Source organism: Globicephala melas, chromosome 5, assembly GCF_963455315.2.
Source record: "Globicephala melas chromosome 5, mGloMel1.2, whole genome shotgun sequence".
In the NCBI taxonomy this organism is placed as follows: Eukaryota; Metazoa; Chordata; class Mammalia; order Artiodactyla; family Delphinidae; genus Globicephala; species Globicephala melas.
The window spans coordinates 101,366,897-101,379,112 of NC_083318.1; positions in this window are offsets into that span (position 1 = coordinate 101,366,897).

Below are 12,216 nucleotides of genomic sequence, written 5' to 3' on the forward strand. Positions count from 1 at the left end.
GCAGCCATTGAAGAGCAACAGTCAGCCCTAGATTCTCTGGCCAAAGTGGTTTTACATAATAGGAGGGCCTTCAGTGTTATAACAGCTAAGGCCAGGGGTGCCTGTGCCCTGCTAAATGAAACCTGCTGCTTCTATGTTAATAACTCTGGCCAGGTTGAAGAAAACCTTCTGGTTTTAAAGAAAGACTTCAAACTAATATAAGATCTGAAACAAAGAACAAGACAGGACCCTAACTGGCTTCCTATCCTCCTCTCCTCTATGGTGACCCAGATATGGACATGGCTGGGGTCTTTGTTTGGACCATTAGTCCTGATAGCCTTTTTTGTTGTTGTTAGGCCCTTGTATCATAAACCTTGTTCGACTCATTTCAGAATGCATACAGGCTGTTTGATTCCAAATGGTTCTGTGAGGTGGTTACCAGCCTGTTCAGCCTGACCCTGAGACTGAGATCTACATGGGACCCCTTGATGGTCATCACTCCAGCCCACCTCCTAGCTGAAAGATAGCAAGAGGAGGGACCCAGTCAAAACTCTGCCCCTTACCAGCAGGAAGCAGCTAGAGTGGTCATCACCCATGTCCCAAAGAATTGGGTCCCATACTCTTGATGGGGGGATGTTAGGTAGTTAGACATTAGCAGAGGAGATGACTGTGGCAGAAAGACAAGAGGGGAATAATCAAGTCACACCCCAACCATCTGGAGACCCTCCCCTGACATTAGCAACAAGGAGGTGAAAGTGGTGAAAAGACAATAGGGGAGTAATCAAGTTACACCCCAACCATCTTAGGACTCTCCTTGACCCCATACAGAATAAGCAAAACTATGGGCAGCAAAAGGTGGGGGGCAACTTGTCCTGATAAAGAGGGAGCATGGTAACATGAGGGAGCTTCCCTGGGCTGCAGGTGCCCAGGCTAGACAGGCATATAACCTATAGTAAACCCAAACCCATTATACCATCACTATAATAAAATCTGTATGTGGTTTAGCCCTCCTGCCCCCAGTGGCCTTTTCTTAGTGAATCAACAGTAAGGGCATGCACAATAATGAACTTGTTACATAGCTCGGGACTGTCAATCAAATAATGATCCCCTGTCATTCACATGATCACACCCCACCTCCTCACAGAACACTCCTTACAAACACCCTTCAGCCTGTACAGGAGTACTGGTTTCATATCAGAGAAACAGCCCACTCTCCCTTTGAGAGTGTAGATGTTTTAATATTTGTGTTTCTTCATAAATAATAGACAATTATTAAACATTGGAGAGAGATGACTATAAGAAAATTTTTTAAGATAAAGGATAATATTCTGTATTACAAATATTTGGACATTCTTAACAATTAATGTAGGTTCCCATACAGTCATAGGAAAATAAAATCTAGGTCCATTTCTTTTTGTATCCTTATCTTTATGCTGGGAAAATGTGTGTGGCATATAAAGTTTGCCAATTATTTTTAAAAGATGAATGAAGAAGATCTAGCAAACTTGAACATGGAATCAAAGAGATAGCTCAAATTAACACTTGACACAATGCCCAGGCCCTATGAGAGGTCCTGTGCAGAACATAAAAGATGTATAAAACATGATTTCTGTTCACACTTCTAAAGTTCTATGATATAATATCCAAATATTTTAATTATTATTATTATTATTTTTGGCCACACAGTACGGCATGTGGAATCTTAGTCCCCCATTCAGGGATTGAACCTATACCCTGTGCATTGGGAGCATGGAGTCTTAACCACTGGACTGCCAGGGAAGTCTCCCCAAATATTTTTAATTCATTTAGTAAACACTGAACAGTTAACATAGGCAAAAGATTATAATAACAACACAAATGGAAAGAAAACGAATCAGCTAATGTTTATTGAACATTCCAGTCATTGTTCTAAACAATTAATTTGCCTTAAATTATTTACAGTGATCCTGAGGTAGTTGTGATTATTTACCCATCTTATGGATGAGTAAAAAAAAAGTAGTTTTTGCCCTCAATAAGTATGGAATCAAAGACAAGTTAAGTTCATAAATCCAAGGTATTGTTTTAACAAAATCTACCAATTATATTAGGTTAGTAATAAATACAATCTTATAAATTCCACAAGCAGCCTTGTCAGTTATTAAATAGATATTTATAATATTAAAAAGTTCTGTGTAGCTATCTAACATTTAAAACAATTCAGCTTATTTTTAGTGCACAAAATTTTATAAATTTAGCAACATTCCCAGGAGAAAATAAAATTAAACCCAGAAAAACGGAAGCCATTACCATATCTGTATAATTCATGGGATCAAAATTAATTTATCTCTGTGAGAACAGAAAAGAAATAAAATTAATATTATACAGAGTATAATTTATCCTAAGAATACTATGAAATATTTTCAGAAATAATGTTTAGATAGTGAGATGCCTTTTTTGTTTCTTACCGATAGTCAGAATAGAAGGCCCAAATAAGTTACTATTAAGGATGTTATTTTCTGTTAATGTTTAGTGTTACACCTTCTACAATCATAATTTAATTCATATATAAAACTGAATTGCAAAAGTCTAAACATGGAGGAAAAATTTCTAATTTTCCTGTTAAAACTGAAAGAAAATGGAGAAAATATTTCTAGCATTACTGAGATTATAATAAAATAACATTAAAATGTTGAAAACACGTGGAAACAAATCTGTTCACACAATTTGCACAAACAGATTTCATTCACAATAAAATCAGTGTTAGCTATTATTTCTTAATTCATGTACCCATTCAAGGAATGGTTTAGGCCTTCCTGTATGTTAGATATAGTGCTGGCACTTTAAAAAGTGGAAATTTATGAATTCTATTTCTAATCATGTAAATAATTAGCTGAGACAATCAGAAAGTGCAGAATCAAGGAAATAACCTAAGACATAAAATCCTTTATTTGTTCATTATCTTTTCAGCATGGATTGTGGTTCCACTTCACAGAGATAAATGACAAAACGTAAAGTCACTTTCCTGCCACCGAAAAGCTTAAAAATCACAGTAAGAAGAAATTTTATCTAGCCTTGCATATAGAATCAAAGACCTAAGCCTATCTATGATTTTAAATATATGATCCTGCACTGGTAAATGTAATGAAATCATTACATTATGACTAAAGAATTTGAAAGAAAAAGTTTATCATTACTAGTTATAAAAGAAATAAAGCAATAACAACAGTTACCTTTTTTTTAAAGTCAAGCTTTTTTCCCTCTAACATTTTATTTATTTATTTATTTAATTTCTTGGCCACACTGCATGAAGGGACCTTAGTTCCCCAACCAGGAATCAAACCCACACCCCCTGCAGTGGAAGCACTAAGTCTTAACCACTGAACTGCCAGGGAAGTCCTTAATAGCAGTTATCTTTACCTGCCAACTGGTAGAGAATTGGGGATGCTTGAGCAACTGAAAATGTGGAGATACAGGCATCGTCATTAAAACTGCCACTGGAGGGCTTCCCTGGTGGCGCAGTGGTTGGGAGTCTGCCTGCCGATGCAGGGGACGCAGGTTCGTGCCCCGGTCCAGGAGGATCCCACATGCCACGGAGCGGCTGGGCCCGTGAGCCATGGCCGCTGAGCCTGCGCATCCGGAGCCTGTGCTCCGCAACGGGAGAGGCCACAACAGTGAGAGGCCTGCGTACGACAAAAAAAAAAAAAAAAAAAAAAAAGAACAAGTTAAAAAAAAACTGCCACTGGACATATGATCTGCATTCCACTTCCAGGAATTGATCATGATGAAATAGATTAATAAGATTTCTTAAATAAAACAATGTTTATCATAAGACATTCACAATATCCACAGCCTGGAAGCAGTCAGTCACCTACTATAGGGAAACATTTAACTTAACTATCGCACTTTTCTAAGACAGAATCCATTAAAAAAATTTATTTACAGGGGAAAATATTAATGACACATTGCTGAGAGACAAAAGATGACCCCCAATGATATTTAGGTGCTATTGTGTAGAAAAATATATTAGTAAATAGGAAAGCTCTGAAAAGGCATATCTCAAAATGCCAGCAGTAGTTACCTTTTGTTGGATTATAATTGTTATTTTTACACTTTTATTTTTCTATGTTTTTCAAGTTTTCTGAAAACTTGATATTTAATATTTTCAATTTAATTTTTTTTAATGAGCAGAAAAATATAAAGTGAAAATCAAGCTGTCTTACACCACTCTAAGTTTACATGACAAAGACTGCTAGCAGTTCCCAGGGTCTGTTACATCTCTCTTTCTTAGTAATAAAACCCTGTTTTTTTAGCTGGGCATTAAAACTCAGAATAAATATTTCATTTCCCAGTTTTCCTTGCAGCAAGTGGCCATGTGACTAAATTCTGGCTAATGAGATACAAATAGAAGTATTAGATGCAACTTCCAGGAAAATTCTGAGATCTTGTAAATCAATGTTAATAACCATTTAAGAAACCAGAAGAGATTTTGAATACAGGAGAAATTATTAAAAGAAAGTGGTTTAAAGTACAGAATTTTCTGTAACACAGATAGTTGGGGAATCTGAAAAGTTATTCATATTTGTTCATATAAAACAAAATTGCCAAATGTGCATTTCCTGTGCTGTTTCTTTTGTAAAATAAGGTCAGAGTCCTCCAATAGCATTTTGTTTATGACTAATATGAGATGATAGTACACTCCAACATTGTTATTTGATGGATACAATCTCAGGCCCATTTTGGGGGAATACAGAATCTGTACTGACAGTTCTTTCCCAACTCCTGACTGGACCACATAGGACAATGAGAGGAGTGCATGGAAATAATATGGATGCTTTCACTTGCAAATTACAGAGAAACTTACCCAAAGTGGTTTAATCAATAGAAACACATGTTATTCCATATAACAAAAGGTCTGGAAGTACCTGGTTCTGAGGTAGGTTATTTACCTCAACAACTCAACAGAGTCAGCACTCCAGCTCAAAATTCTGTGATCCTCTTGGCTTTTCCCTCATACTCTTGAGATTGTTGCAGAAGCTCCCAACATCAGGCACTCAGTGTACAAAGGCAGGAACGGAAACAGTGCCCCAGAAACCCCACCAATACTTGCCTTTAAACTCCTCTGGCCAGGACACCCATGCTTAAAGGAATCATTGGCAAGTACGATGGAACTGTCTTGATTGGCTTAGGCAAAACTATACTCCTCCTTGGGGACTAGGGAGGGACCTAAAAAGTATGTGGATGCCAAAAATCTTCTTTAAGTGTTATTGTATCAGCAATAAAATAAAGACAGGAAATCTAGCTGTGGGACTGGCAAGTACGCAGTCTTTCACACTGAATGCTGATAAAAAGAGCAGAGACAGGGTCACTAAAATTTCTCCCCAGTCCATGTAAATATTTTATATGTATAATTGCTAAAAAAAAAAAAAGAAAAAGAAAAAGAAAAAATTTGTGGACTTCCTTCTAAGACAGAAAAATAGGAAAACACGCATGCGTGGACTAAATATATTACACAGTAGATGTAAATAAATTGTCATGTACTATATAAAGTGTACTAGAGCATGATAGAAATTTAAAGATTGACAGTTATTCTATGAAAGTCTTGACAATATTAACGGTACTCTTTCCATTTTAAGTAGAAGTTTTTGTAAATCCTTGCAATAAATTTGTACTTCCTCTGAATGTTGATGCTTCATTTCTTTTTCTGGAAAAGACAAATATCTCACACAAAATGTTCAGCTAAATGACATTTTTATGGGTGTTGTCCCTGCCAAGGCCTAAGTTTGTCTCTTCTAAGAGCAAGTAAAGAAGTAATGCAATGAGCTGTACTAGCCTGAACCTGCACTTTTCCCCCAAGTGCTCAATTCCAGTAGAGACTTCAGTGCTTAGAACAGCTGCTCCAAGGGTTCTACAATAATAAGGACAAGGAGATCTACAAAAACAGTTAATGACCAATGTGTTATGAGATTTTTTCAACCAGTTATTAATGGACTGTTTTATGAAGATTCACTTAAAAGATTTTTTTAAGTCATAAACTCTATCTGAAAGATGTCTTAGAAATAATCGAATCAATCACCTCAATTTGCAAATGAATAAATTGAGGAGCACAAGTCTCAAAGATGTGTCAAGCCCACACTGTTTGCAAATGGAAGAGCTAACAAAAAAACCCAAAAACACTCCATTCTCCTGGTTACTAGTTCCGTCTTTTTTCCACTTTGGTCTGTTATCATTGTAGTAATTTTGTTTATTCACATTAACAATGCCAACATTAAAGATCACAAAATGTAAACAGTGTTGCATTAAAATGAAGGATATCCTTTGTTTTCAGAGAGAAGCAACTATAAATAATGATCAGAAACAAGAAAATTTATATTTTAGATAGTAAGATTCCGCACCCAATTCCACTGGTGGGGGAAAATTCCCCCACCACCAAGCAATCCTCTGACACCAGCTGGGCATCCTACAATTCAACTCAATTTTGATACTACCTTAAAGTAGATAGAATGCTACCAGGACTTTCCTGGTGGTACAGTGTTTAAGCATCCACCTGCCAATGCAGGGGACATGGGTTCGAGTCCTGGTCCAGGAAGAGCCCACATGCTGCGGAGCGACTAAGCCCGTGCACTGCAGCTACTGAGCCTGCGCTCTAGAGCCTGTGAGATACAACTACTGAGCCCACATGCCACAACTACTGAAGCCCGTGTGTCCTAGAGCCCATGCTTTGCAACAAGAGAAGCCACCGCAATGAGAAGCCAAAGCACCACAACAAGGGGTAGCCCCCACTGGCCACAACTAGAGAAAGCCAGCGTGCAGCAATGAAGACCCAACGCAGCCAAAAAAAAAAAAAAAGTAGATAGAATGTTACCTGGATCCCACAAGTTAAGGGCTTAGTCTCACAAGGTTGCCCTCCCCCACTTCTGCATGTTGTCACCTGTGCTTCTGATCCACTGGCAATAAATTGGAGCTTCCAATGACTCCCTCTTTGGGTTTGATTAATTTGCTAGAGTGACTCACAAAACTCAGGAAATATTTTCTTACTAGATGACCAGTTCATTTTAAGAAGATATAGCTCAGGAACAGCCAGATGGAAGAGATGCATAGGGCACAGTAATGGGAAAAGGGCACAGAGAATCCATGCCCTCTCTAGGCACACCACTCTCTCTGAATCTCCACATGTTCACCAACCCAGAAGCTCTCTGAACCTTGTCCTTTTGGGGTTTTATGGAGGCTTCATTACATAGGCATATTGATTAAATCCTCCCTATGGATATTAATGGTTACAGAGCAGTTTTAGCAGCAGCAAGCCTCATATCCTCCCAGAAAAGTTCAAAGGATGGAGGAAGGGAGAGGATTCTTGTGAGAAGTTTGCAGAAGCCTTCCCTTCAGGCCCCATGGGCCAGCATGTGTCATATGCATGACCTGTAAAAGGCAAATATATGGGAGGTAGGCTCTGCCAATAAGGAAGGGGAAGGTAAGGAATAGCCTTAGAACAGGAAGAACTGTATCACTACCTATTGCTTCATAACATACAACTGCAACATTTAGTGGTTTAAAACCAAGTATTATTCATAAAGAATCTATGGGTCTCCTGACCTGTGCCAGGTTCAGCTGATCTTCGCTAGGTTCACTAATGCATTTGCAGGCCACTGGTAGGATAGCTTTTTAAAACTGGGAGTCCTGGATCAATGTACTTTGAAGAGTTTCTCCTTATTTTTCTTTTCCATTTTATCACTTGGTGCTAAAGCCGGATATTGACGTTGTGTTGCTCTGAGGTTTAGAATCCTGGTCCCTCATAGCACCAGTCCTGTGTGAAGTACGTGGGAGCCTATCTTTAGTTCCAGTGCCTGGCATTTAGTGGTAGGGTGGCTCTTTTTCTGGGTAGAACAAGCATGGATCTAGTTCACTGCTGAGTTGCTGATGCATGTCTGATAATGTTGGGTGTATGAAGAAGGGCTCTTCTAAGAGGTCTTGACATTGTTTGCTTAAAGAACTGAAACATGTGAATAACTTAAGGCTCAGAGTGGAGGCATACTATACTAATCAGAATGAACAGGTAGTACGTTCCCTATGAAATATATATTGTTAGAAAGAAAAACTAGCTCAATAAATGTACTGCATAATTTATTTATTTGTTATAGAATTTTTTACTCACTCTTCAGAACATTTTAGCTTCTATGTTTTAGAGCATGGTCATAATCACTTATTAGCATTACACCTTTATTCCTTAGTGGTCTCGGTCTTCAGTGGCCCTATTTGTATCAGATTGATGTAGTTTGGGTTAAGTTTTACTATTGGACGTGGAAATAATTTGGAGATAGAGGCATTGTCAAATTCCTGCACAGATGTTAACCTCCCTTCTTCAAAGATATGAGAAAGCTGAGACTAATTGAAAAAGTCAGAAAAAGACTAACTGAATAGTCTAAGATTCAACAAACTATGAGAGTATGAGATTAGACTCCAAAAACATCCTGTCTTTTGCAAACAATGCAAAAGAACAGCCTTTAGTGAACACATTTATCTTCGTGGATATCCAATTCTACTTGTATTTACACTGTGGACACATACCTTAGTCTGGGGAGAAAAGAAAGGAAGAAGAGACTGTAGAGTTAATCTAACAGCCGAAGTAAGGAAAGTCTTAGAACTTCTATGATTTATTCATCAGGACTGAGGAAAAAGATGATCTACATTGGGAGAGGCAGCGTTTGGTGGGGGCAATGAAAGTGTTGTAGCCATAGGAAGGTGAGTCTTGGATACATGCTGTTCAGATTGGAAACTGTACTTTCTCAATGTAGTACCTGTCCTTAGTAACTACTTACCTACTTATGAATTTTAGTAAACAGAACCCAAGTAAAATATTTACATCCTTCATAGCCTCATATCACTATTATCATAATAAATTACCATTGAAAACACTCTCTTCAGAAGATACTCACTGTATTTTGAAGATAATAAGTATGTGAGAATCTGGATGAAAAGTTTTAGTTTTGAGGAAATCTTTTGACAAAAGAGAATTGATTCTTGATCATCGCTTCAGTGATATGAAATAATCAGAGCTCTTGTATTTAGCCAAAAGGAAGAGAATTGTGCATCAAAATCATAGACTATAAGAACAGGAAGGGATCTTAAAAAATATCCTGGCCCAACTCTCTTCTTTTAGTGGTAAGAAATTAGGCTCAGAGAGGAGTATAAAACACTCAGTGTCATACAGGAGCAGCTTCACGGATTGCAGTTTTTTCCTTTTTGTTTTCATTCATTAAAATATTAACCACTTTCTGTGGCCCAGTCTTGTCAGCTGACAGAGATGTAATTTTAAACAAATCCTGAGGAAAACATAAAGGAATCTTCACACATCTGTCCAGCCACACATCCCACCATTCCTCTACTTGATCAGCCTTACCAAATGTCTCCTCAGACACATCTGTTCTTTCAAACCTCTTTGTTTTTGCTCATGTTGCTGGTACTTTATAAAATAATTTATACTTTACAATAGCTAATACAAGTTCATGGTAGAAAATTCCAGAGATACAAAATGGCATATAGAATGAAAATTATGCCTTTCTTTTATCTGTGTCCCCATCACTCACTTCCCCTTCCCAGAAATAACCACTATATTTGTGCATTCCTATGAAGATATAAATATATAAATATTCCTATGGATATGTAAATATATATCCATGTGTAAATCTTTTGTCCCTACCAAATGTTAACAATGTTCTGCATGATATTCTGTATCTTATCTTTTTGAACTTAAATTTGTGTGTTTAATACTAAATTTGATACTAATTTTTTAGATTAATAAATTCTCTCTTTACCTGGGCTTTAGTATACTCAATTTATAACTCAACCTGGGTCCTCCCTTGAATTATATTCTATAATAAAATTACAAATATTTCACCTAGGCATTCAGAGCTTGTTTCCATGTAATCAGTAGCTTTATTTCATGGCACTCTCCATCTTACATTTTAAAAAACATCTTTATGGAGTATAATTGCTTTACAATTAAAAACTCAATTTCCAGCAGCTTTAACACCTAGGGGGTTATTTTTCTTATAGAACAGAGATCCAGAAGTAGCAGTTACTCCCTTATTTTGGCAGCCGGTATATCTGGGAATCTCTTGCTTTTCCTCCTGATTGCAATATTATGGCTGCAGCTCCCACTAACATGTCCATGTATAGGGCAGGAAGAAGATAGCAAAGCTCACTGCATCTGTTTCCTGATAAAATCAGGAAAGTCAAAGAATATATACTTCTCAGCAGACATCCGTTCAAAACTGGCAGAAGTGTGTCATCTAGTCACAACTAGCCACAGGAAGGATGGAAAGTCAATATTTACTGGGTACCTTGTTGCCCCAGACATTAGTATGGTTCTGTTATTAAGGAAGAATTGAGGAATGAATAGTGGCTAGGTAAGTGACACTATCTGTAACTTATATGGCTAACAATGAACTCTAACGTGTCTGATTTTTGGCTCTAGGTATAGACAAATATAGGGGATACAGAAACTCAGAAAAAGTCAGGAGTGAGTCTATTTTTACCAAATGTTAAAGCTAACCAAAATAATCTCTCTCTGAAAAGGCCATATATTGTCATATATTTATAACTTCTGCTTCCACCTGGGAAACCACTTGCCACCTGAAAACCCAGCTGTATTCATGTACTTGGTTCTGGTTCACCATACAGTGAGGAAGATATTTTTAAAAATATATGATGTGTATAAATACTTCTAAAATGATGGGGGAAAGAAAAGAGAAAGTACATATAAAATTTTTCTGGATTAAAGCCTCAAACTGTACCATATACTGATCTATTTAATCAAATTTTAACATTTCAATTTAATATTAATTTTTAATTAATTAGCTAATAATCTCTTTTCTGAGTTTGAGTGTTAATGGCAATGAAAAACACATTGGCTTCCTTTTTGATGTATTTTACCAGGAGTTTCTAATTAAGCAACTCTCTTGTATGACTCATAAATAAAACATATACTTTCACACAGTCAAAAATGTCTGGAGGGACTTCTCTGGCTGTCCGGTGGTTAAGACTCTGTGCTTCCACTGTGGTCCAGGAACTAAGATCCCGTATGCCACATGGTGTGGCCAAAAAAAAAAAAAAAAAAAAAAAATCCAGAAGCTGCTTTTATATGATATATTTATGACAGATTTCAGTTGCTGTCATGACGCATGAATGATAATTATTATCATTTATTTGAAAGTTGACATTTTCTTTCTTCTTTTTGTGATGAATGTTTAATATTTATATATTCTATTTATTTTCTATTATTTCTATTTATATTTATTTAATATTTATATATTTCTATTTATTTTCCTCAAAAGTGTTTCTTTCAACATAACAAGTAATTTTGTGGATATATTTATTTAATACATGTTAAATAATTACATGTTAATATATAGTCAATTATAAGTATTTAAATGAATTTCCAAATAAACGTGTTTGTTACTTAGGGAATTTTATCGAAAGCCTTGTATTTTTTTCTGTAAATAGTCCAGATAAACATTCATTATTGCCAACTTTTAGGGCTGGTTAATATAAAATAACAAGGGTAGAAATTTGTAACATTGATGTGAAAGAACATTGACAGGCATCAAATCATTTTTATGACATATAAGCATTGCATTTTAATTTCATTACTTAAGATAGTTTTTTGTTATTAGATTATGCTTGCTAAGGGGGAAAAATCGAACATTATTGTCAGAATGGCATAGATCATTTTCATCTAAATTAGTTGATTTCTGCAATATGTCCTGCCTGTAAAACGCACGAGGCATAATTCTTTTCTATCTTTGTTAACTAATTATTGCAAATAAGCTATAAATTCTCTTTCTTAAGAACAAGTAAACCCAGTCTTGACCCTACATCCCCTTAAGCTATGGCACCCCTCCATTTCTCTATTCCTGGCTACAGCAAACCCTATTGGAAGAGTGGTTTATACTTGTCCAATTTCCTTTCTTCCCTCTTTTTCTTAGAAACATTCTAATCAGGTCTTCATCCCCATTACTCTGTTGAAATCTTACTTGTAGGTCACACTGACTCTCATTTTACAAAATAAGTCAATTGTCAGTCTCCTGATCACTTGATCTTTCAAAAAGATTTGACGCTGTGCATCAATTCTTCTTTTTGAAACATTGATTCCATTGATTTCCAGGGAAGCCATCTCTCCTGGATTTCCTCTTACCACACTGGTACATCTCTTCCAGTCTCTTGTGCTGTACCTTTTCTTCTTTCTGATCTCTAAATGTTGGG